We start from the raw sequence: 25,531 nt of genomic DNA, 5'->3' as shown, positions 1-25,531 counted from the left end.
AGCATCCAAGGAGCGTGTGAATACTATGGATTTATTTTATGTTCTTTAATGTTATCCATAGGGTTTTTTGGCTCTTTTTTATTTTTAAAAAACCCAATCGATACCCAACCCTAGGGTCAGTCTAGAACACTGCATAAATGCATGGTACACAGTTTCCTTTTGTGAACAAAAAGAACAGTTTTGATGAACATCGGAGTTAATTACAGAAACAAAAGTGTTCACTGTAATAGCAACATCTCTAATTCTCTTAGATAATGCTGACTTATACAATACTCTCCACTCAGGTTTTTCACTCTCTTTCAGATGAAGCATACCACACCAAGGTGTATCAATTATTTTATCCAAGGCCTTCTTATTAAAGATTTTAACACAGATTTTGTAACAGACCTTTCCAGAAGTAACATCTGAGCCCATCACAATCAAATTGTTAACTTCTAAGAAACAACCTCCACAATCGTCCATTATGAGAGTTAAATACAAGTCTGGAACAGAATCAGAATCTGGATTAATAAACCCCAGTGAGTAATCCAACAGTTTCAGATCTTTCTCAGACGAAGCGGTCCTCCACTTGTCAAGAGCTCTGGAGACCAATCGAGTAGATCTCAGCTTCTCAGTCACTGAACTCACGTCTATAAAGTTAACTCCAGAGCTGAGAAGATTCTCTTCTGTCACAAAGTAACTCAGTTCACTGGACGAGGCCAAACGTGAGCCAAATATTAATGTCTCGTGCAACAGCCAGAACAAACAGTTGACAGTCCTCTCCTCTGGAATCTTGAACAAGGTCCACACTTTAAAAAGATTTCGATAAAAACCAGGAAACTTGGAGAGTTTCAGCTTCTGAGGATCTAGACACAGTGAGGCTCTTTCCAATCCCAGTCCTTCAGACGCTCTCAGTGTAGAGAAGACAACTGTACCTTCCTCCAGTCTGAGATCTCTGAGCCTGTTAAAAGTCTTTCTGTGAACTGAATTCTGAAAGCAGCTGTTCAACTTTGTAGATGCACAAGTCATCTTTCTTCTTTAGGAAGGTTCAATACATGTTTTGGTACCCAGTGCAGCTTGTCCCCAAAAAAGTCCACTAAACATGACTGAATCTTTGATAAAATATCTGCTGGGGGATCTGTGCAACTTTTTCCTGGCATTTATACAAGTTTAATCTATAATTACAAGTCCATATCTTGGGTTGCAACTGGATTGAAGCCACTATTTTGCTTATTTTTCTTCATTACAATAATTACAATTATGATGATAAATAACAGCGAACACGCTCCACACACACACAGAATCAGTGTCAGTATATAAGAAGGTGGTCTATCACTGCACTCAGCATCAGTCGTATCTGTTCCTTCACTGATTGTTGTTTTATCAAGAGATGCACAGCTGTTAGAGAGAGATACAGTACTCAAGATGAACTACAAATATATCTCTTGTGAGAAAAAATCCACTGAAAAGAATTTAAAAACAACAAATTGAATTTAAGATGTCAGTGTTTTAAAATATTAATACTTACTTTGTATGTAATTTACAGAATTTAACATCTTAACAATAAAAAGCAGGAAAATCATCAAACACAGTATCAATAAACTATTATCAAAAAGAAATACAATTAAAAATACAGCATCAGTACATGAGCAATAAAGACAGTGACAGGTCTCACAGATGATGTCATCATTATTCAGTATCTATCAGCCTGATCATAATTTAGAGGATATTTTCAGGTGGTTTTGTCTCGTGCTGTCAGAGACACAAGCAAGCAGTGTGTATCACGAGGAACCACGTAATACTTTCCCCAGGTGCAATAAATTATAAAGCTGCTTTAGAACAACATGCATATTTCCATAATTGAGGTATTTAATATAAATGCAATCAGAGTTATTCCTCTCAGTTTTTATGGATGTATATTAAAGCTGCTCGACTGATAAAAGACTGACCGGTTTGGTTGATGTATTGTCCAGGTGAGCAGGATGAATGTTTCATGGCTCTTTTACAGTTATAGAGCAAGTCTATACAGTAATAACCAGGCAGAGGTACACACACTGTATCTGATGTTAATGTACATGCCTGCTTTACTCTCAGCCCATTACCTCAACAAGAAAGAAAACTAATGAGTTCATTGTAGAAAACCTGACAATGACGAGTCAGCAGAATAAAACAACAACAAAAAATAATAACCCATGAAGACTCACTAAGAAAGTTTTACTCACTTGTATCACAGACAGAACAGGGCAGACATTCTATAAATCCATTCGGAGCATCAGTGTAAGTCATCATGGGACATGAATCACATGTTGTGGTCATGAACTCATCACAGTGTTTAAGAACTCGCTTTCCTAGACAATATCAAAGAAAATCGCCAACACAATCATTATTCATTATTTATACATGCCATATGTACATAACTTTTACATGTATTTGTAACTGTATAAGTTGAATTTATTGTATGTCTGTATATTTCTATAAACTGTGAAGACTTCAAAATGAATATATATATATATATATATATATATATATATATATATATATATATATATCTGTATATATTTCTATATATGTCACTGTATCTTGATTTTATGTTAAGGACATTTCTAACACCACAACAAATCCCTTGTGTGCTTGTGTACACCTGACCAATAAATCTTTTTCTGATTTAGAACACAGTCTAGAATAAATAATACAATATTAATACAAATAATCAGACTGTAACAAAGATTTTCAAACAAATTTTACCAATTAATCGGGATCTTGTTATGAACAATCCCAATATTGGTTTTTGACCTCTTTTTTTACGTCGTGTCTATTTTCAGGGATATCTGCTTCTGCTGAACAACTTGACAAGAGTTGTGAATGTTTATGAATCAGAATCAAAGTGAAATAAATCAGTAAATCTGTATCAATACTCAACCCTAGACTGGAGTCATGTTGTGTTTAATGCAATGATGGATAGATCAGTGATTACAAACCATCTTCTGTCTCAGAAACCACTAACCTAGACCCTGAAATCTATTTGTGGATTATGTAACTATAATAATATCTGTCAAATAAGTGACTTATAATGAAAAATCAAATGTCCATTGACATTCAGAAATAACTGTGTACTATATAAATAGATCTCACACTGTAACTCAACACCTGGCCTGCACTAGTTGATTCTATATATTATTTTTATACCAGATGAAGGGAATGTACCACAAGTGTAATTTTGGTTCAAACACAGAAGATTATATTAAGAGCATATTACAGTTGTTCATCAGTAATAATGAGTGATAGAGTTTAAAGCCTATAACGATAAAGTATCATATGACTCTTTAAGTGTCTGAGTTCATCTGCATCTATTGTGGGTTTGAGTGAAGAGAAATCTCATACTGGACTTACCTGGATCACACATTGGGCAACACTCTCCATTAATTTCATATTCTGCATTATTACATGCTGCCACACAAAGCACAATGTTCACGAAGAGGAGAGGAAGCAGTTTTGATAGATTATAGAATATACACATATCTGGGAACTAAATAAATCATCTGCAGAGGTCGTCATTTTGTGCTTCTTGTTTCATGGAGCTGAAAAAGAGATTTGTGTTAGATGGCTTTCAGAAAAATAGACAGAAATAAATTGTGTCAGACACTTTTAAATCCATTTTACTAAAATGTATGGGTCTCAAACTAAACACCAATTATACATTGAGTGATTATTTTATACATAAACACAACAACATGACACAAAACCCCAAAACAAAAGGAATGACAAATTACAAAATACAAAATGCCTATATCACATTATATAACATATATTTAGGAAAGAAAGTTAAAGCATTAATTTTTTAATGAACATTTGAAGATGCTGAATAACTCCATTCACTAGATTTGATCAAAAGACAAAACTACTCTAAATATAGTTCAGTTATAATCTAGTTAATTATAAGTGAGAGGAATACAAAGGGAATGTTTATATAAATACCAGATGAATCATACAGCAATCTCACATGGGTTTGCAGGTAAAACTCCCAGAACAGAAAAGAGGGTGAGTGAAGTACTGTAAAGATTTAAATCACAAATAACTATAAAAACATAAACTGTTCAACATTTACACTTCATGGTGCATAATGTTTATATGCTTTAGAAGATCAGAATACTGAAACCTGAAGTAAAGACATATCTTACTGATTTCTGTTAGAGTATAACTGCTGCTGTATTTGATGTGAGGGGAGAGCAGCCTACAATAACAATAACTTCTGTAGCAAATGTAGCTAATGCTAATTGTTAATGTTAATGCATTTACTAAGGTTAACTAATGAGATCTTATAGGTATCTGTACCTATTAATCTTTATAATTCTTTTGCGCTTCAATGTGTAAAATATTTTGATGATAAATGTTCTCACATATGCACATTTGCAACTACATTTCAATATCGCGATAATACCATCTACTGTGATAAAAGTATTAGCAATTAATCGCAACATGAAATTTTAATACAAGCATATCCCTAATCTTAACATTACCTGGTAAGTAAATGTAGTATAAATGTTATCATTAACGTAACAGCAGGGGATTATTGGCATATAAGAACAATGAGTTTCTCTTTTTCGATGGATTAAGATTAAATACAGCCAGCAGCTGGTCAATGAGGTCACTTTAATAATCCAATGATCCATCATATTTATTTCAACAGTTTGTTCACTTGAGTAATACACAACTGTTTTCGATGATATTCAACATGATATCATTGTCATGAAGCACCAGAAGAAGCGAAAGTGAACGTGCGTCTGGGCTCTGTGTCACACACAGCTCGCAAGCACTGAATTGAGTTATTTCATCTGATCTTGTTCCTAAATGGTGTAAAATGGCTTGAATGTTTTAATTAGCAAGGCTTAAAAACACGTGCCATCAGTCATCTGTCCAGACTCCTGAGCATCTTTCATAGGGGCCTCTGGACATCAGACAGTCATTATTCTAGAAATCTGACCTGATAATGAACAAATATTTTAGCTTTGCTTGGCAGCATTAAGGAATGTATGTCACTTAATGTAAATTTAAAATATAAAAAAATAAATTAAATAATGACAATTAAAAGATTTCTTATCCTGTGGCTCCCTCTAGTGGACTGCAATTGTCCTCTGTAGGGGGCAATATTTGTTCAGCCAATGTAAGTCTATGCTAAATTTTTGATTATTGATAATTAATACGAAAACTGAAAGTCTAAAGTGTATCTATAGAGTTGTTTGCTACACATAACTCCCACACTTTCAGCATAACACAGATTTCATTTCCCCCACATCTCTTAAACAAACCTCACTCCTAAAATTTACAAACTAAAACTATACCAAATAAAATTCAAATTTCCAATTTCTTAATACTTTCCTCAAATTGACAAACTAAAACTAGACCTCATAAAATGGAATTTGCTATTTCTTTCTATTGCAGGTAGAATTAATTGTGTAAAAAATAACATCTTACAAAGATTTTTGTACTTGTTTCAATCTATCTCAATCTTTCTAACTAAATCCTTTTTTTCAGAATTTAGACAAACTGATTTTATCAATTACTCCCTTTCAAAAAACACCTATTAACCTAAAAATAATTTCTTCTAATATCTTGATATCTTGACATTTTTGTTTATCACAATCCAGGAAAATATTCCAGATAAATTTATAAAAATGGGCTATCTTACAATATTGATATGTATAATGATATTCATCTACCATTAATGGGGAAGGAAATGTTTTCCACATGTTTGTTTGACCTTGAGAATGAAGGTAAACATAACTTTATTAAAATTTGTAAATTCCACAGAGGAGCTACATTTAAATTTAGGGATCCATGAAATGCATTTTATTTTTTCCTAAATTGTGTTTCTATGTTTTCTATGTTTTATTGTTTCAGTACAAATGTATCATAAAAAAATGGTGTCTAGTGAAATCATTTAATTAAACTTTAACAATTTAATTAATCCTTTAAAATGTAATCAAATGAAGATCAATTGCAAAACAAAAGCAAAAATTTCATTTTTATTTTATTTTTTTTATTTTATCAGACATGATGCTGCACAACAGAACTGTACAAATGAATAACAATAAAAAAACTTGATTGTATGATATTCCTTAAAAAATAATATTATTATTATTAATTTGAGAACTGCCTTGTAGTATACAGTAGTAATATATATTAAATCATAATTTCAAATGAAACTTTTATTTTGAAGGTTTGTTGTGAACGTCTTTCATTTTTATTTTCATCTTTTAATTGACTTTTTTTTTTTTTTTTTTTTTTAATGAAACTGCATAAAGCAATGTCCAGAGCTTATCATCATTATTAACATACATTTTATCATAATCTCGATATGATATAATTCATGGCCCGGTGCTAATTTAGGCTAGTCATAGAACGTGCTCTTGGGGTTCTGGGGGTATGCCCTCCGTAAGAACATTTTGTTCATTTTAAATTTAAACGCAGGAATCTGGTTCATTTTAAGAGCAGAATCAAGTGATTAGATCAGTGAAGAAATATGTGCTCTTATAAACCGTTTCATGCTCTAGTAGTAATGTATTTATTTGTTGACACTGATGCAAATGTGATGGTAGGACACAAGTTTTCACTTTATATTTTCTTATAAAAAGCTACAAACGATATTCTGTCAGAGTGATTTTCTCCTCGTCTTGTGTTCTCTGATTATCATTAACACTCACACTTAACTCCAGACACGAGATTGGGTCAGGAGCAGGGATATTATATAGTTTTGGATTTTTAAATAGTTTTAAATATCGTTTTCAAATTTCCTATAATTTCAGTTTAGTTTCAGTTAGTTTCATTAATGGTTTTGTTAGTTTTAGTTTGGTTTTTATTTTGTGAACAAATTTCTATTTAGTTTTTGTATAGTTTTAGTGATTATAGTTTAGAGTTTAGAGCATATGGAAGATGTAATCTTGTTAAACATGCCAATAGTTTACAAATACATTCGTTTTATCATGTTTTAAATTATCTAAAAACTCAGTATTCAAAGTTTTATGTTAAAAACAAAACATTAGGCCTACGTATGCATCTGTATCTTCAGTTTAAATACATCCATGTCTCATCTGAGAGACATAAACTGTGTGAATACATCTAAATGCTATTTCAGATGCAGATTCCAGAAATGATTTCTTATGTTGGAATAAAAGACACTAAATACAGATGAAGTGCTTTCTTATTTCTTGCACAAAAATACAAAATGGAAGAAAGAGTTAAAACTGAACACAGTCTTGCTCAAGCTGTGTATGAACATGTTTTATATACAGTATTATATACAAGTTGTCCTAAAACCAAAATGCGTTCTTGTTTTAGGACAGCTTTGATGAACTTTTCTGATCCACTTCAAATGTTGACAACTGTATATTTATTTGACTTTTTTCATTTTGCTTTTACTTTCACTCTCAAAACTTAAGTATGTTTAAGTTTTAAAAAAAATAATACTTTTCGTACTTAAGTACAATAAATATCACATACTTTAAGACTTTTACTCGAGTAATATTCTAAACGGTGACTTCAACTTCTACAAAGTCATTTTCTGGTAAGATATCTGAACTTTTACTTGAGTATGGCTTTCAGGTATTTTATACACCACTGACTAATAATCATAAAGATCGACATTATTACAGGCAATAGTTTAAGCATTACCATCCAGTAATACAAACATAAAGTCTTATGAAAAGAATTAAACTTACTTTGTCAGTAACTGTGTGCTGCGAGTACCGTTAGTGATGTTCCGCTCAACACAGAGGCGTGTTTCTGACTGCACGAGAAGGGTGTGGCTGCAGAGCATGGGCGAGTGGAGCGCCACTCTCGAACCAGAAATACATCACCTACACTTGAAAACATCAGGATGGCGTCGTCGTGAGTTCTTCAAACTTAAACTCAGGTCATTTTATCTCAGCATCGCTAAAATGGTGAACTGACACTGTTGTAACGTGCCGGGCTTGCGTGTAATTACTCACAAAAGGATTAATAAACACAATGGATTTAAAGATTTCTTTTATATCACGAGCAATGTTGATGTCTGGCCACTGTTCTATAAATCACATATACACCATATAGTCATATATACATCAATGTGTCTGGACAATGTGTTTTTTTTTTTTTTTTTTTTTTTTAATTAAGGTAACAAGTTCAATTACAAACCTTTACGGCACATTTCAACAACTGAACACATATTATTAGTGTTGATACAGCCAAATAGAAAGAAAAAAAGATGAAAAAAAAAACAATAATCTCACCATAAAATAAAAAAGATTAAAACAGGGAAAGAAAAAGAAGGATATGGGTCTTATTCTAACAGCAAACACAAGTTCAAAGCATATAAGAGTTTCTGGGCATTCCTGTCCATCATGTAATGAAGAGACTCATCTAATAAAAGAGAGGGGGTTCGGTGAAAAATCGGCAGCTGTCAGCAGGAAGTGGCCGCCACTAAAACCGGATGGCAGCTGTCGCTAAAAACCGGAAATCGGAGGAGACAGCCAGCGGCAGCAAGACAAATAAATAATTATATAAATGTATAATTATTTTTGATACTTATTTAAATACGTATAAAGGGCAGTATTGTATATTATTTGATTTAAAATGTTTTTCAAATATAAACAAAGAAAAAATATATTTGGCTTAACGTTAATTTCCAGCTGAATGTTCATGTATGAATGCATGCGTGTACATCAGTGTTTGTGTGAAATAAAGAAAGATATGTTCACAAACACACACACACACACACACACACACACACACACACACACACACACATATATAGATATATTTATGAGAGGCACTTACAAGGTGTATGTTGTATATTTATTATAAAGGCTTTATACACACACCTGCCTAAATGATCAAAAGAGAGAGGTCTCATTAATTACCTTTATTTAAAAACAAAATTTTCCTTTAATTAATTTTTTTTTATACATTTGTAGTATTTCAAGAAACAATTATATATATAATAACGTAGTTGTTAAATTTGTAACAGTCTTGGTCTGTTGTCAAAGTCAGTGCTATACAATGTAAACAGTATAAAATACATCCAATAAGCAAGCAGATGGAAATATCAATCAGAATCACTAACAACAATCCTGAGGTATTTACAAGACTCTCTGATCAGAACTGATGAGTTATACAAAGTTACTCCTCCAGCATCTTGCACCAATCACTGCGAAACCCTGGATGGGTGTGCATCTCTCCTCGTTTTCATCTTCTAACATAGTCAAGTCAAGTCTCCTTTATTTATATAGTGCTTTTAATAATACAGATACAGATCAAAGCAACTGAACAGTATTAAATAGGAAAATAGTGTTTGTCAATAATGCAGAAGGACAATAGTAAACACTCATTTTTTAGTTAAAGGCAGTTCATAACCCAAATCAGACATCTCAAAATAAACAAAACTCCAGTTTAAATTGTATCTGTGCAATCATTTGCAATCAAGAAAACGATATCACTGAAAATGAAGTGTCCCCAACTAAACAAGCCAGAGGCGACAGCGGCAAGGAACCAAAACTCCATCGGTGACAGAATGGAGAAAAAAAACCTTGGGAGAAAACCAGGCTCAGTCGGGGGTCCAGTTCTCCTCTGACCAGACGAAACCAGCAGGTTCAATTCCAGGCTGCAGCAAAGTCAGATTGTGCAGAAGAATCATCCATTTCCTGTGGTCTTGTCCCGGCTGTCGGTCTGAGACAAGGTCTTTACAGGGGATCTGTCTCTGGGGCTCTAGTTCTGGTCTCCGCTGTCTTTCAGGGCTGTAGAGGTCCTTTCTAGGTGCTGATCCACCATCTGGTCTGGATACATACTGGATCCGGGTGACTGCAGTGACCCTCTGACCTGGATACAGACTGGATCTGGTGGCTACGGTGACCTCGGAATAAGAGAGAAACAGACTAATATAATTTATGATTTTAAATCTATACAATGTTTGATAGGGAGCCAGTGCAGTGTTGACAGAAACGGGTTAATATGGTCATATACTTCCTGGTTCTAGTAAACCTCATGGCAGTGTCTGCAGGGCTGCAGTGTGTACATTTTGAAGAATTCCTGGCATAGCTCAGACTTGTTCTCCATTTTGTTACACCTATATATTGAAATGAGGAGCATAAAAACAGCATTATTACAAATATAAACATTCAGACATGACAACTAAGAAATTTAATGGTATAGCACCATTATAAACCTCTAATCAAATATGCAAAAGAAAATACATACTGTCAAGCCAGCAGAAGTGTGTCCTCTTTCAAATGAGTCTGTATACACCAGACTTCTGTATTTAGAACAAACCAAAGACAGATTTAATAATGCAGCATCACCCTCCTCCAGAACCACGTGAAGAAAGATTTCTGACAGGACAGCATCTGGCAACTATTGGGTATTATAAACAAAACAAAAATATGTCAGTGCCATGGTTTTGTCTCAAGATGCACATCAGTAATGTTTTTCTTCTAAGGCATGCAAGCTACTTCAATGTTCTATTTTAACTACCACACAATCCTGACTTAATCCAAGCCCTGTCTGTGAAACCAGGCCTAAAAGTTATAAGGAATGATCAACAGTTCCATTATATTTTGTATAGATTAAAAAAAATAATAATAAATAAGACAACCAAGTGTTTTGCATTCACATGCTTAGGACTTCAACTGGAACACAGAACAGTTTTTTCTCTGATGGAACAGAATTATACAGTATGTAAACCCTGAACATAGATACAGTTCTTTAAAGAAGAATCAATGGATATCAAGTTAATGGATATCAGACAATCTTCTGAAAGACTAAACTCACAGAAATATATGGTTAGTGTTGCATGTGTATCTTCTTTAATTCCAGTCAAACAACATTTGTTTATATTATTCAATAGACTCTGTTAACACGTTAACAAACGTTAATATTTAATGGTAGGTTAAACATAATATTTGAAAGTTAATGGTAGACCTCCTAACATACTAACAGCAACAAATATACAGGTCCTTCTCAAGAAATTAGCATATTGTGAAAAAGTTCATTATTTTCCATAATGTAATGATAAAAATTAAACTTTCATATATTTTAGATTCATTGCACACCAACTGAAATATTTCAGGTCTTTTATTGTTTTAATACTGATGATTTTGGCATACAGCTCATGAAAACCCAAAATTCCTATCTCAAAAAAAATTAGCATATTTCATCCGACCAATAAAAGAAAAGTGTTTTTTTTGAATACAAAAAAAAATTTAGTCAACCTTCAAATAATTATGTTCAGTTATGCACTCAATACTTGGTCGGGAATCCCTTTTGCAGAAATGACTGCTTCAATGCGGCGTGGCATGGAGGCAATCAGCCTGTGGCACTGCTGAGGTGTTTATGGAGGCCCCAGGATGCTTCGATAGCGGCCTTAAGCTCATCCAGAGTGTTGGGTCTTGCGTTTCTCAACTTTCTCTTCACAATATCCCACAGATTTCTCTATGGGGTTCAGGTCAGAAGAGTTGGCAGGCCAATTGAGCACAGTAATACCATGGTCAGTAAACCATTTACCAGTGGTTTTGGCACTGTGAGCAGGTGCCAGGTCGTGCTGAAAAACAAAATCTTCATCTCCATAAAGCTTTTCAGCAGATGGAAGCATGACGTGCTCCAAAATCTCCTGATAGCTAGCTGCATTGACCCTGCCCTTGATAAAACACAGTGGACCAACACCAGCAGCTGACATGGCACCCCAGACCATCACTGACTGTGGGTACTTGATACTGGACTTCAGGCATTTTGGCATTTCCTTCTCCCCAGTTCTTCCTCCAGACTCTGGCACCTTGATTTCCGAAGCCTGAAGTCCAGTTTGCTTTCATCCGAAAAAAGTACTTTTGGACCACTGAGCAACAGTCCAGTGCTGCTTCTCTGTAGCCCAGGTCAGGCGCTTCTGCCGCTGTTTTCTGGTTCAAAAGCACACGCCTGTGCACGGTGGCTCTGGATGTTTCTACGCCAGACTCAGTCCACTGCTTCCGCAGGTCCCCCCAAGGTCTGGAATCGGTCCTTCTCCACAATCTTCCTCAGGGTCCGGTCACCTCTTCTCGTTTGTGCAGCGTTTTTTTTTTGCCACACTTTTTCCTTCCCACAGACTTCCCACTGAGGTGCCTTGATACAGCACTCTGGGAACAGCCTATTCGTTCAGAAATATCTTTCTGTGTCTTACCCTCTCGCTTGAGGGTGTCCAATGATGGCCTTCTGGACAGCAGTCAGGTCGGCAGTCTTACCCATGATTGCGGTTTTGAGTAAAGAACCAGGGCTGGGGAGTTTTTAAAAGCCTCAGGAGTCTTTTGCAGGTGTTTATGAGTTAATTAGTTGATTCAGATGATTAGGTTAATAGCTCGTTTAGAGAACCTTTACATGATATGCTAATTTTTTGAGATAGGAATGTTTGGGTTTTCATGAGCTGTATGCCAAAATCATCAGTATTAAAAACAATAAAAGACCTGAAATATTTCAGTTGGTGTGAAATGAATCTAAAATATATGAAAGTTTAATTTTTTATCATTACATTATGGAAAATAATGAACTTTTATCACAATATGCTAATTTTTTGAGAAGGACCTGTAAATAAATTCAGACGAGCAGTTTGTGATTTTCTGCCTTTATTGAACATTGTACTGCATTTGGTCTATTTTGCAACATGATTCAGTTAAAACACAGCGCTACATGCACACTGGAGACCTTTTACCACACAAGGCTGCATCCAGATTTATTTAATAATCCATGAAGCACTTCGGTAGCTTTTCTCTCCGTGACAACAAAAGCAGACTTTTATTATGTTGTTAGCAGAGGCGGGGAGGAGCTGAGTAAATTTATTCTGACGTCACACAACAGCATTTCGACTAGGAGAAATTGCAATTTCAGATATCTTAAACTATAATTGTGACTAGTCGAAACTGAATAAGAGATATCTCTAATTACATTTGTGGATGTATGACGCGTCTATTGAAGATATCTATAAAGTAATTACAGATATCTTAAATGGAGTTTTGACTAGTCAAAGTATTTAGAGATATCTCTAATCCCATTTCTTACTAGTGCAATTATAATTGCAGATATCTCTAATTGTCATTGTGACTAGTCGAATTATAATTATGACTATCCGAATTAGAATTGTGGACTATCCGAAATTATATTTATGGATAGTCAAACCACGTTTTACATGCTAAAACGGCTTGCGATACGGTAAACACATACGTGACGTCACCGCGCTACAGTCTGCAGCGAGGGGTGTTACGTCTCCATTTTTCCCCCATTCAAAACTATACGAGTGACACGTCTTGGGTATTCTATAGTCTTTGTTTTAAATCTAGCAGGTCTATTGTGTCTTGTGTTATGATGCAGGTAGTGATGATTCTCTCCAGCCAATCCTTTGGTTCACTTGGAACAGGAGCACGTTTTGGTAACTATATCCGGTTCACTTGAAACCTCAAACCGAGGGGTGGTACTAAAAAAAAGTATCAGGTACAAGGTAACACAATTATTTTGTGTTTCGGTTGTGAACATGCTTTAATCAAACACTGAAAAAAATTTAACATTTCAATTAACAAAAATTAAAAAAATAAAAAAAACACAAACAACACAATTATTTTGTGTTTCGGTTGTGAACATGCTTTAATCAAGTAGATTTCACTTGTTCAAAGTGAGTGTTGTATGTACACATTTATCTCACTTCGTTAATTGAAAGTGATTTAATCTAAAACTGAAATCAATCTGAGGTTTTTTTTTTTTTGAAATATTAAAACAAATCCCAAATTAATCAACAAAAAATAAATAATAAACAAATAGGAGAAATCTCTTCATATACACAAACTAAGGCTTTGTCTGCATACTGATTATCATTTGTATAACCAGTTTTACTACTAATACCATTGTGAAACTACAGGTAATGTTACAGAACCATGTTAAATTTGTGGTTATGACTTCACAGGCAGCATTTTTGTATGAAGGCACCTCATGAAACTGATTTCTTACAGGCTTCTGAGGAATGGTTTAATGATCTACAACAAAATAGAATGAGTTTAAGTGATAACTAAACTAATATTTAACTATAATACTGATTCCTCACTATAAATAACATCAAAAGTGCAAAAAGTATACATTTACACACAAACTGACCACCAAACACAATTTTCTGATGCCATCTTTACTTTATTTTTTATCCACTAAATGGAACGCATAGGATTGTGGGATATCAAAGGAAACATCTCTACTGCCTTCAGAAATCGATCAGATGAAGTTATGAGACAGAAAGTGAAGTTAACATTGGATTCGGACGTGCCCTGATGTGTCCTCTGAAGACAGCATCTTTCAGTATTTGGGTGCAGCACATGTTAAACTATAGCAGGGCTGAGCACCTTTGGTCCTGAGGAACACTATCAGCTCAACCCTAATCAAACACACCGGCCTGCAGCTTTCTAGTTATCTTGAAGACCTTGATCAGTTTGTTTAGTTTGACTTGGAGCTAAACTCTGAACCATAGTGGCCCTCCAGGACCCTCTCTCCAATCTACACTATAGAGCTCTTAAAGTGATAGTTCACCCAAAAAACATCATTCTGTCATGAACACAAGAAGATATTTTGAACCATTGGTAATCAGAACAATACAGATCGAGCACTTTCTTGCATGCAAAACATAGACTTTACTTTGCTTCTTGTGACAAAACAGAAATAAATTATTGAATCAATTCCTGCAGGAATATAAAACACTGTTCAGTAAAAATGTGTTTCTACATCATTGATGTAAAAGATATTCAAGCATTAAAGTTGTGCTGCTTTAGTTTAGATCCGCTCCTCTTTCATTTTCATCAAATCTCCAGACTGTTGTTCTTGTGTTGGTGTCATTAGACTATAATTCAATATATTCTTATTACTATCTTTGCTATGTCACTGTGTATTTTTTTATTTTTTATTTTAGTCAACAGAGAAGAAATATCCAAGACTCATAATGATGAAAACTAAAAAAAAAATTAAAAATCACCTTTTTAATAACCAAATATAAAAAAAAAGAAAATAAATATGAATTTCTTCCTTATCTTATACGCACAATGAGAGGTTCCTGAGCATGAACCACATGTTTCACCTCATGACAAGAGGCACATTATGAGAGGAAAGAGACTTTGAACCACAAGTGTGTGTGTTGTGTGTGTGTGTGTGTGTGTGTGTGTGTGTGTGTGTGTGTGTGTGTGTGTGTGTGTGTGTGTTGTGTGTGTGTGTGTGTGTGTGTTGTGTGTGTGTGTGTGTGTGTGTGTGTTGTGTGTGTGTGTGTGTGTGTGTGTGTGTGTGTGTGTGTGTGTGTGTGTGTGTGTATGTGTCGGTATCAGTTGATCTGGGCAGTGAAACTATACAATCTGATCTTCAGAAGAGGAAATTTTTATCACCTCATGAGAAGAGGCATATATGAGAGGAAAGAGACTTTGAACCACAAGTGTGTGTGTGTGTGTGTGTGTGTGTGTGTGTGTGTGTGTTGTGTGTGTGTGTGTGTGTGTGTGTTGTGTGTGTGTGTGTGTGTGTGTGTGTTCAGTGTGTGTGTGTTCTGTGTGTGTGTGTTCTGTGTGTGTGTGTGGTGTGTGTGTGTTGTGTGTTGTGTGGTGTGTGTGTATGTGTGTGTTGTGTGTGTGTGTGTGTGTGTTGTGTGTGTGTGTGTGTGTGTGTGTGTGTGTGTGTGTGGTGTGTGTGTGTGAGTGTGTGTGTTGTGTGTTGTGTGTGTGTGTGTGTGTGTGTGTGTGTGTGTGTGTGTGTGAGTGTTGTGTGGGTGTGTGTGTGTGTGTGTGTGTGTGTGGTGTGTGTGGTGTGTGTGTATGTGTCGGTATCAGTTTGATCTGGGCAGTGAAACTATACAATCTGATCTTCAGAAGAGGAATTTTTATCACCTCATGAGAAGAGGCATATTATGACAGGAAAGAGCTTTGAACCACAAGTGTGTATGTGAGGTGTGTGTGTATGTGACGTGTGTATGTATGGTTTATCAGTCTTCTTCAGTGAAATACGGTCTGCCTCTATGATGAATAACGCTGTTGTTATATTACTCAGCAGCAGAGGCAGACAGTAGTGACGTATTTTTACTTTCCTCAAGTAAATTAGAAAAGTATCTGTAGAAAACTTTCTTTCAGTACATTCCAAAGCATAATATCATACTCTTTACTGCACTACATTTCATAAATAAAAGTTGTTGATTGTTTTTATCTTTAATACTTAAGAACAATAAAAATGTAGCACTTTCTTGTACTCAAGTATATCTTTGAATTACTTTTATTTGAGTAAAAGTAAGAAAGTAATAGAATTCTAATGAAATTAAGTATTCAGTGATATTTAATTTGAAACGTAGTGCAGTAAAAAGTAAAAAGATTATGCTTTGGAATGTTGTGAAGTAAAGTTTTCTAAAGAAAAACACCTCTTTAAAGCAGAGTAAAATACTTCACTACTGTCCGCCTGTTTAGTTTACATGATGATGCTGTAAACATTATTTATTTGGTAAAACTTTCATGTTGACCTTTCGGTCATTATAAACATTGTACATCATATGAACTCATCTCAAACCCATGCATCACTCTTTCTTGCTTCTCTAAAAAACCGGTTTCTTCATGAAGCTGTTTGTGTCATAATTAACACTGTTTCTGTAACAGAACTATGATCCAGATTCAGGCACATCAGATGTGTGTTTGAGGATCAGTGGAGTTTATGATTTATGATGTGAAACACGATCCTCCTTCACTGCCTTCAACCTGAAACTAAAGGCCTTTGAGTTTGAGTATCTTCTCCTGCCATCTGGTGGAGAAATATAGAAATTACTGCTAATCTTCAGCAGAGAACACATTCATAAATTAGTTTTATAATGCCCGAATAATTTTTTTATATGCAAATTATGTGCTCATAAATATAGACCTAAATTTGTATATATTTTGTGAAATCTTGTGTTTGTGTGTGTGTGTGTGTGTGTGTGTGTGTGTGTTGTGTGTGTGTGTGTGTGTGTGTGTGTGTGTGTGTGTGTGTGTGTGTTTGAGTTACAGCCATCAAAACAATAAGACATGATCAAATCACTAGATGAACATCAAACAACAATAACAGATCATCACAACCTACATAACACTGAAATATCACAAAATACAGTGATTTACTGCAGTATATATTTCAGCTTTAGCTTGAGATTGAATTTATAAATACTAAGATGAATCTCATGAAAACATGGCCAAGTCTAAAATTTACCCCAAATTCAAATATGATATATATAGAAAATACAACCCCGATTCCAAAAAATTGTTGGTGACACCTGTACAAATTGTGAATAAAAACAGAATGCAATGATGTGTGAAGTTTCCAATTTCAATATTTTATTCACAATACAACATACTGTATCAAATGTTTAATCTGAGAAAATGTATCATTTTAAGGGAAAAATACGTTGATTTTAAATTTCATGGCATCAACACATCTCAGGAAAAGTTGGGACAAGGGCCATGTTTACCACTGTGTGGCATTCCTCTTCCTTTTAGTGGTCTGTAAACATCTGGGGACTGAGAAGACAAGTTGCTCAAGTTTAGGACTAGGAATGTTGTCCCATTCTTGTCTAATACAGGCTTCTAGTTGCTCAACTGTCTTGTCACATCTCCTCTTTATGCTGCACCAAATGTTTTTCTATGTGTGAAAGAGCTGGACCGGCAGGCTGGCCATTCAGTACACCGGCTTCCGGTGCTTGCTACGCATCCATGATGTGTAATCTGTCTGCCGTAGTATGTGGTCTGGCCATGTGTCATGTTGGAGAATGCAAGGTCTTCCCTGAAAAGCGACCGAGTGTTTTCTGGATGGGAGCCTAATGTTTGTTTTCTGAACTTGGATATACGTTCATCATTGATGGTGCCCTTGTCCACAGATGTGTAAGCTGCCCATGCCACACGCACTCATGCAACCCCATTAACATCAGAGATGCAGGCTTATGAACTGAGAGCTGATAACAACTTGGTATCCTTGTCCTCTTTAGTCCGGAGACATGGCGTCCCAGTTTTCCAAAAAGAACTTCAAATTGTGATTCATCTGACCAACAGAACATTGTTTCCACTTTGTCACAAGTCCAAGTTTAAATGAGCCTTGGCCCAGAGGAAAACCCTGTGCTTCTGGATCATGTTTAATATGGCTTCTTTTTTTGACCTTAGAGTTTTAAGCCCGCAACGGTGAATTTGGCACGGGGGATTGTGTTTTCCACCGACAATGTTTTTCTGGACGTATTCCCTGGCCTAATGTTGTGATTTCTGCATTACAGTAGGCATTCCGGGTATGTGATTGCAGTTTGCGTATCTAAGGGCCCCGAAAGATCACGTGCTCCAGTCTATAGGTTTTCTGGCCCTCTTGTTTTTGACAATACGAACAGAGATTGTTCACGTTTCTTCTAATCTTTGGATGAGATTATGCACGGGTTAGAGATGATGATAAACTTTTTAACCTCTTTGCGATTTTTCTTTGAGAAAACGCCTTTCGATATGCCCATCAAGATTTTTCGCCGCCAGACGCATTAGACATGTGGGGGGAATTGGTGGAGCCTCTGCCAATCTGACTTCTGAGAGGACACTTGCCACTCTGAGAGGATCTTTTATACCCAAGCATGTTGTCCAATTGACTTGACCTAATAAGTAGCAAAATTGCAAATGTACATATTAACTTTTTGTCCGGCCTCTATTGCTACCGGTCACAAATTTTTTGGAATGTGTAAGCTCTCATGGAATCCAAAAATGAGCCAATATTTGTGCATGACATTTCAAAATGTCTCACTTGCAACATTTGATATGTCTGTTACCTATATTCTATTGTGAATAAAATATAAGTTTATGAGATTTGTAAATTTTTCCATTCCTTTTTATACTCACAATTTGTACAGTGTCCCAACTTTTTGGAATCGGGTTTGTAGTTTATTTTATAAGCATTTATTAAGTCAGTGTCACCCCTGTTATAAATTATGTGATGGACGCACTATTGCGAGGACAATTATGATTCAGTTTATTTTATCTATACTGTTTACATGCAAACGCATTATTCTCAATTAATCTGATTAACAGTTTCTAACAGTTAATCTCACACATATAATCACTGCTTTTGTGTTACAGTATGATATTATGCAGCCATTTAAAAACAGTATTTTTTGAGGTACATGATGTTATAAAAAATTAATAGAGTTAATTGTAAATAAATATGAACTCTTAATGGAAAGTATATAAATTCTTACGGTCAGAAAGATATACTTCTGTACAGGACGGGGGAGAATGAAACTGCTTCAAACACTCTACGTTGAAACTTAACCCACCAAACCAAAGATAAGGAAACGTACCAATACCAACACAATGCTGTAATCTACTCCACCAGGATTCGACTTTATTGACCTATGCAGGAAGGTTTGATACAAATGTGGCAACAAAACTGGTTTAGGAAACACTACGCCTGATCTACAAATCCATGAATATAAGCCAGAGTAATTGCAAAAAAAACACACAAAGTTCAGTGTGTCAGCGGTCAGTGGGACCGGTGTGTCGCTTCGACTGAAAAAAACTATTAGTATTACAACAAGCAGTTCAGGCAAAATAGCAAGTAAAATAATGGTCATAATATTTGAGGGAGTGATCGCTGTAGCCTTCTCATGAAATATACAAAACCACTTCAACCATCCTTGGACGGTATTAAGACCTCAGCAAAACGTTCCCGAAAGCCTTACCCTCTGGTAAAACAGCGCTGGGAAACTCCTTCCACAACACCATATCTTATGGTGTTAACCTACCCCAACGGTCGCTTTGGGAAACACCTAACAAGTTACTCTTTCGTTTCTGGCGTTCCTATCGTTGATGATCATCGACAGAGTGAGATACTTAATTTGATGTAAGGGGAACTGTCGCGATACGGCGTAATGCAACATACACTGATGCACTCTTGTCTGCTGGAGGGTGAGACAGCTTTACTCATTAAGATTACTTACCCTAAAACAAATATATACCTTTTAACAATTAAACATCGAGGAGTCAACGTCTCCACCACCAACACCACATAACAGCTAACGTGCACTGTTATTATTAGAATTTATGATATTAAACATTTCTATATCTTACTGTTGTTTATAGGTTACAGTTCATGCTATAGCTCTTAGCGTGGTGATGGTGGTCGCTGAACTTACTCCTATTCAGACTAACTTAGAGCAGATCTCATTGTCTTACATGTTCTGAACAACCTTTTACTGTATCTACACTACTGTGAGGGTTGTGATGGTGGTTTCGGTTAGGGTTCGACGCTAATACAGAGAGTCAAGAGGCATATTTATTGGTCATTTGTACGGCGCCCCCTCTTATATGGAGCCCCTCTGGTTCCCATCTTTGTCAACAAAAAAAAAAAAAAATAAACTATCTTGTGGCCACGGGTGCCACTAACTCATGGCCTCAAGATGATTAACTCAGTGGCCCCCAGATACTAACTCGCATTCTCAGGGATCAGTAACTAGTGGCTCTGATACCAACTAAGTGACCTCAAGAGATACTAACTCGCTGATGGGCACTCAAGATAAGTAACTCGTGGCCTCAAGATACTAACTCGTGGCCTCAAGATAAGTAACTCGTGTCTCAAGATTACTAACTCGTGGCCTCAAGATACTAACTCGTGGGCTCAAGATAAGTAACTCGCGCGGCCTCAAGATACTAACTCATGGCCTCTAGATACTAACTCGTGGCCTCAAGATACTAACTTGTGGCCTCAAGATTACCAACCGGTGGCCTCAAGATACTAACTCATGGCCTCAAGATACTAACTCGTGGCCCACAAGATACTAACTCGTGGCCTCAAGATAAGTAACTCGTGGGCCTCAAGATACTAACTCGTGGCCTCAAGATACTAACCGGTGGCTGGCCTCAAGATAAGTAACTCGCGTGGCCTCAAGATACTAACTCGTGGCCTCAAGATAAGCAACTTGTGGCCTCCAAGATGTAGTACTCTGTGGGCCTCAAGATCCTCAACTCGCGGCCTCAAGATACTAACCGTGGCCTCAAGATAGTAACTCGTGTGGCCTCAAGATTAACTCGTGGCCTTCAAGATAAGTAACTCGTGGGCCTCAAGATACAACTTCGTGGCTCAAGATACTTCAACTCGTGGCCTCAAGATAGTAACTCGTCGGGGCCTCAAGATAAGTAACTCTGTGGCCTCAAGATATCAACTCGCGGGTCTTCTACGCAAGTAACTCCGTGGCCTCAAGAAAAGTAAACTCGTGGCCTCAAGATACTAACTCGTGGCCTCACATCATAAGTAACTCGTGGCTTCAAGAGATATAACCGTGGCCCTCAAGTTGGCAACTCGCGGGCCTCAAGATAAGTAACTCGTGGCTTCAAGAGATAGTCAACTCGCGGCCTCAATATAAGTAACTGTGGCTTCAAGAAAAGTAACTCGCGGGCCTCGAGATAAGTACTAACTGCGTGGTCTCAAGATAAGTAACTCGTGGCCTCATTATAGTAACCTCGTGGCTTCAAGGAAAAGTAAACTCGTGGCCTCATAGCTACTAACTCGTGGCCTCAAGATAAGAACTCTTGTACCAAGATATAAACTCGTGGCCCCAATATACTAACTCAGTTGCCTCAAGGATACGTACATATTGTACCTCAAGATACCTAACTGAGTGGCCTCAAGATACTTAAAACTCGTGGCCTCAAGATACTAACTCGTGGGCCTCAAGATACGTAACTCGTGGCCTCAAGATAAAGTAACTCGTGGCCTCAAGATAAGTAACTTCGTGGCCTCAAGATACTAACTTTGTTTGGCCCTCAAAGATAACTAACTTGTGGCCTCAAGATACACTAACTCGTGGCCTCAAGATAAGTCAACTCGTGGCCTCAAGATAAGTGCAACTCTGTGGCCTCAAGATAAGTAACTCGTGGCCTCAAGATACTAACTCGCGGGTCTTGCAAGATACTAAACTCGTGGGCCCAAGAAATAAGTAACTTTGTGGTCGTCAAGATATAAAACTTGTGGCCTCAAGATACCAACTGTGGCCTCAAGATAAGAAACTCATGGCCGTCAAGATACTAACCCGTGGCCTCAAGATAAGTAACTCGTGGCCTCAAGATACCAACTCGTGGCCTCAAGATAAGAAACTCATGGCCTCAAGATACTAACCAACTCGTGGCCTCGTAAATAAGAAAACTCATGGCCTCAAGATACTAACTCGTGGCCTTCAAAATAAGAAACTCATGGCCTCAAGATACTAATCTAGTCTCAGATGATCCAGACAGACCTGTAAAGTTTCATTCTGATGTCAAAAGATCTTCAGCATGTTCTAAAGAACACACAACATCCCTGTGACACCATCAGCTGAAGTCCTGATCATCTTCATCATCATCATCATCAAAGACTCCATCACTCCAGACTACAGTGTGTTGCAGATCCTGGACTCCTTCAGCTCCTCCAGACTCATCTGAATCACTAACAGACCTGATGCACTGCACAAGAGCCGCTTGTATCACCTGAACAGATGTGACAGAGCCTGTTAAAATAATATTCATCCACTAGAAAACACAGAACTCTATGAACTCAGACAATAATCATGAAATGTGAACCCTGAGAACAAAACTAGCCATAAGGGCCAATCTTTCAATATATTTCAGGAATATAAACGTGCTTAATCGGGCCATTTTCAGTAAGATTTAACGCTACTAAATGTGTTTTTGATATGCCTGTAAAGGCTTAACTTGAATAATGTCCAACAGATATCTATTTTAAAGCAGTGGATAATTCACTGTTGATTTGCTTAAAAATCTACTTTGCGATCGCCATGTTACGGTAACATGTTTATGGTGCATTCTATTTCAAAATGTTTATTGCTGAAGCAAGAAATAGACACGCGAGCCTTTACAAGTAACAATTCGCATGCAATGTATCTGGTTGCCATGACAGCCTTCACGCTTTGCTTGCTGCGCTTAATCACAGTAAAACCCGCTTAATGGTAAACCTCCACATGGATTGTGACTTTGTACCGTTTTTACTTACAGAAATGCTAAAATGGTTTATTTTAAAAATTTGACTGACAAGCGTCAAGCTACCCTAATGTGGTATAAATACAATTGAGCTATTTGCAGTTTAAATAGCATATCACTGATGCTGTAATATGATTTCAGATTCCCTCGTAGATGTGTTTGTGGATGAGAGTCTCTTTAGTGCTTCCATGTGTGTCATTATGATCCTCATTCAGCTGCAGATCAGATTCTTCTCATACTGGGAACCTGAAACTAAACACCTTTGAGACTGAAGGCGATCTACTTCCATCTAGTGGACAAAGATGATAACTGCAGTCAATATTCTACACAAAAACACACTGATACATATTTGATTTATAATGCCTTAAATTATATTTAATACATGTGACATTCTTCCAGGTCAGTTCACTAAATGTCATTTAGTTATCAACTCACACGTTTGTGTAAAGCATCATAACTTAGTAGCAATCTTTGATCACCTTCTTCTCTAATGAGTCTGTTGTGGTGTAAACAGTAGAAGTCTGGTGGTTTCATCACAAGTCTTGTGTTTCTGTTAAAGTCATTGATGAGCTGCTGATGTGGATCAGGTGTGTTTCATCACACATTTTCATGAGCAGCAGTCAGGGCCGTGAGGCTGGGGTTTGCGGGCCCCGGTGCGCAGGTTGTACCTAGTGGGCCCCTGCTTGAAATTGTTTAATTTGATTGTTCGTTTTATTTATTTATTTGTGCTATTTACACAATGTTTAAGTTTTTTTCAAGTTTGTAGGTGTCCAGGTATTTGTAGAAACCGAATAATCAAAATGTAAAATAGCAACTGCATAGTCTTCAATGTAAAAATTAAGTATGGCAGTCAAACCAAAATTTATTCAGACACCTTCAACATTTCTCACATTATCACAGTGTATTTTAACTAGTAGTTTAGAAAATTGTAATCAAATATGACAAGAACTCAGAGTTTTTTCCACATAATGTATATTTTTGTTGTTCTGCTCCCTATGGCCCCCGCTTCTGAAACACGGCGATTGTTTTACAAAGCTCATCATCGTGTCTGAAAAAAAAGCCGAGGTGTGCTCCTGATTGATTGGCCCAGCTATCCAGTGTTGTTGGTGATTGGGCCAATACTTCAAGCATGGTTGACCGGAAATTGTTTTACCCGGGGCGCCTTTAAAACACTATGATGTTCCCAGCACAACGAGACAACCAAAACCAATAACAAACCCGCTGTACAAAGGCATGCAACCAGTTTGGAAATCCATTGTACCTAATACGGGATATTAATGATTTTAATACTGCCCTTTTTAATGCATGCGTTTGCATTATACGCCGACACGTAAACATAAAACCGAACTCTTCGTATTTGTGATCGGAGAAATAAACAAAACAAGCATGCTCTAAGCTGCTCTCAAAATGAATTTCTATATTCATATATTCTATGCAAACAAGTAATTGTAAACATAGTTAACTACACCCTTGTAAGTATCAACCAACCTGATGATTGGAAAAACGACCACAAAAATGATCATTTTTGCATAAATCACCTAAAATTAACTTTTTACATAGTTCTAATGAGGGAGTACAGTATGCCCCCTCATATATGGGCCTTTTTTCCTGCAGAGATTTGCTCCAATTATTGCTCAAATTTACCTCGCTGAGCTTGTTCAGGTGAGTTTTGATCAGGGTTGGAAGCTAAACCTCTCCTGTAAGAAAGTGGAACCTGAAGGCCAGAGAGATGAGAACCCCTGCCCCAAGACATGCTTCCTTCATTTGATAACTTTTAAAAAAAAATTAATGAGCTAATTAGGAATTGATCAGAAATTATGATTAAAAAGCTATTGCTTTTATTATTTTGGGCAAAAATTAAGAACTAAAAAATTCTGCACACTGTTACACTCCCTTTATTCAAAAAGTTAAAAATAGCAACGTCAGACAAACACACACACAGCGAAAAGGTAATAGTTCAGTAAGTAACGCAAAGATTCAAACATTTTCATTTGATGACACCTTTTTTAACAATCAAAATCAATCAAGGGAGCAGCTACAGTATATCACATTAAAACAACACCTCAAAACATTGTGAGACAACACCCAAACACTCCCCCATTCTTTTTAATTACCTTCCTAGAATTAATCAATGTATACTTAGTACCAAACGGTGACCGTGACAACAATATTCACCTTTAAATACAAAAGATATATCAATTAGAAACATGAGTTAAAGTCAAGTTCTAAATATTATTTATTCTTTTGGCAACCTGATTATAACATTATAATCCTGATTGTAACATTGAAAGACTAAAAATGCAGTAAAAAACGGTTAATTAGTTAACGGTAAGTTTCCACACTATATATGCTGAATAACTGTAGTTAGAGTTTTTGAAAGTGAAAAAAAAACATAAACTGACACTCCAGGAATTCCCTGAATGACACTTCTTATTAGATGTTTTTGATTGAAAAACAATTTCTCTTCTTTTTTCTCTCTTATCAGATGTGTAGGGTTATCTTACATCAATGTTGTAAATGAATGTTTATTCCACTTTTTAGATTTTTTGTTC

At 36.3% G+C, this 25,531-nt stretch overlaps 1 long non-coding RNA gene across 4 annotated transcripts in view; it reads right to left on the bottom strand.

Moving 5' to 3' along the window:
• Nucleotides 1-1,927: 1,927 nt before the first annotated feature.
• The window catches only part of LOC122141198, a 68,154-nt gene continuing 44,550 nt past the window's right edge, over nt 1,928-25,531 (bottom strand). For 2 of the 4 annotated variants that reach the window (XR_006157612.1, XR_006157611.1), the window contains 3 exons: nt 3,370-3,557; nt 2,202-2,327; nt 1,928-2,081 (listed from right to left, as the gene is read on the bottom strand). This is a non-coding gene — a long non-coding RNA (uncharacterized LOC122141198). Of the gene's footprint in view, nt 2,082-2,201; nt 2,328-3,369; nt 3,558-3,954; nt 4,006-25,531 lie in introns of those variants that run through there. The other 2 variants (XR_006157610.1, XR_006157613.1) reach the window with 2 other exon arrangements.

Source organism: Cyprinus carpio, chromosome B21 (assembly GCF_018340385.1).
Source record: "Cyprinus carpio isolate SPL01 chromosome B21, ASM1834038v1, whole genome shotgun sequence".
Taxonomy (NCBI): Eukaryota; Metazoa; Chordata; class Actinopteri; order Cypriniformes; family Cyprinidae; genus Cyprinus; species Cyprinus carpio.
This window is presented reverse-complemented; position numbering and strand designations above follow the sequence as displayed.